Source organism: Amblyomma americanum, chromosome 6 (assembly GCF_052857255.1).
Source record: "Amblyomma americanum isolate KBUSLIRL-KWMA chromosome 6, ASM5285725v1, whole genome shotgun sequence".
NCBI lineage: Eukaryota > Metazoa > Arthropoda > Arachnida > Ixodida > Ixodidae > Amblyomma > Amblyomma americanum.
This window is the reverse complement of record NC_135502.1, coordinates 124,638,709-124,641,128: the sequence shown is the minus strand read 5'-3', so window position 1 is coordinate 124,641,128 and position 2,420 is coordinate 124,638,709.

Below are 2,420 nucleotides of genomic sequence, written 5' to 3'. Positions count from 1 at the left end.
GAACGAGAACCGGCTCTCAGCCAACTTGCCCAACAGAACGCACTTTGCCAGAAGACCCGGTTCTGACTGAACGGTTCAACACGGCTCACTAAACGAGAGAACCGGCTCTCCAAAAGAACCGGCTCCCAGCCAACTCGAACAGCAGTACGCACTTTGCCAGAAGACCCGGCTCTGACTCAACGGTTCAGCACGGCTCTCTGAACGAGAGAACCGGCTGTCCAAAAGAACCGGCTCTCAGCCAACTCGCCCAGTAGTAAGCACTTTGCCAGTAGACCCGGTTGTGGCTGAACGGTTCGGCACGGCTCACTGAACGAGAGAACCGGCTTCTGAAAGAACGGCTCTCACTGAACGGTTCGGCACGGCTCACTGAACGAGAGAACCGGCTCTCAGCCAACTTGCCCATCAGTACGCATTTTGCCAGAAGACCCGGTCTTGACTGACTAAATGGTTCGACACGGCTCACTGAACGAGAGAACCGGCTCTCCAAAAGAACCGGCTCTCAGCCAACTTGCCCAGCAGTACGCACTTTGCCAGAAGACCCGGGTTTGACTGACTGAACGGTTCTACACGGCTCACTGAACGAGAGAACCGGCTGTCCAAAGAACGGCACTCACTGAATGGGTCGCCACGGCTTACTGAACGAGAGTACCGGCTCACCAAAATAACGGCACTCACTGAACGGGTCGGCACGGCTCACTGAACGAGAGAACGGGCTCTCCAAAAGAACGGCTCTCAATGAAACGGTCGGCACGGTTCACTGAACGAGAGAACCGGCTCTCGAAAAGAACGGCTCTCACTGAACGGGTCGGCACGGCTCACTGAACGAGATAACTGGCTCTCCAAAAAAATCGGCTCTCAGCAAACTCCCCCAGCAGTACGCACTTTCCAGAAAACCTGGTTCTGACTGAACGGTTCGGCACGGCTCACTGAACAAGATAACCGGCTGTCCAAAAGAACCGGCTCTCAGCCAACTTGCCCAGCAGTATGCACTTTGCCAGAAGACCCGGTTTTGACTGACTGAACGGTCCGACACGGCTCACTGAACGAGAGAACCGGCTCTCCAAAAGAACGGCACTCACTGAACAGTTCGACACGGCTCACTGAACGAGAGAACCGGCTGTCCAAAAGAACCGGCTCTCAGCCAACTTGCCCAGCAGTACGAACTTTGCCAGAAGACCCGGTTTTGACTGACTTAACTGTTCTACACGGCTCACTGAACGAGAGAACCGGCTGTCCAAAGAACGGCTCTCACTGAACGGGTCGCCACGGCTTACTGAACAAGAGTACTGGCTCATCAAAAGAACGGCACTAACTGAATGGGTCGGCACGGCTTACCGAACGGGAGAACCGGCTGTCCAAAAGAACCGGCTCTGAGCAACTAGCCCAGCAGTACGCACTTTGCCAGAAGACCCGGCTCTGACTGAACGGTTCAGCGCGGCTCACTGAACGAGAACCGGCTTTCCAAAAGAACTAACTCTCAGCCAACTCGCCCAGCGGTACGCACTTTGCCCGAAGACCCGGCTCTGACTGAACGGTTCAGTACGGCTCACTGAACGAGAACCGGCTCCCAGCCAACCTGCCCTGTAGTACGCACTTTGCCAGAAGACCCGGCTCTGGCTGAACGGTTCAGCACGGCTCACTGAACGAGAGAACCAGCTCTCAGCCAACTCGCCCAGCAGTACGCACTTTGCCAGAAGACCCGGCTCTGGCTGAACGGTTCAGCACGGCTCACTGAACGAGAGAACCGGCTCTCCAAAAGAACGGCTCTCACTGAACGGGTCGGCACGGCTCACTGAACGAGAGAACCGGCTCTCCAAAAGAACGGCTCTCACTGAACGGGTCGGCACGGCTAACTGAAAGAGAGAACCGGCTCTCCAAAAGAACCGGCTCTCAGCCATCTCGCCCAGCAGTACGCACTTTGCCAGAAGACGGCTCTGGCTGAACAGGTCGGCACGGCTCGCTGAACGAGAGAACCGGCTGTCCAAAAGAACCGGCTCTCAGCCATCTCGCCCAGCAGTACGCACTTTGCCTGAAGACCCGGCTCTGGCTGAACGGTTCAGCACGGCTAACAAAACGAGAGAACCGGCTCTCCAAAAGAACCGGCTCTCAGCCAACTCGCCCAGCAGTACGCACTTTGCCAGAAGACCCGGCTCCGGCTGAACGGTTCAGCACGGCTCACTGAACGAGAGAACCGGCTATCCAAAAGACTGGCTCACACTGAACGGGAGGGCACGGCTCACTGAAAGAGAGAACCAGCTGTCCAAAAGAACTGGCTCTCAGCCAACTTGCCCAGCAGTACGCACTTTTCCAGAAGACCCGGTTCTGACTGAACGGTTCGGCACGGCTCACTGAACAAGATAACCGGCTGTCCAAAAGAACCGGCTCTCAGCCAACTTGCCCAGCAGTACGCACATTGCCAG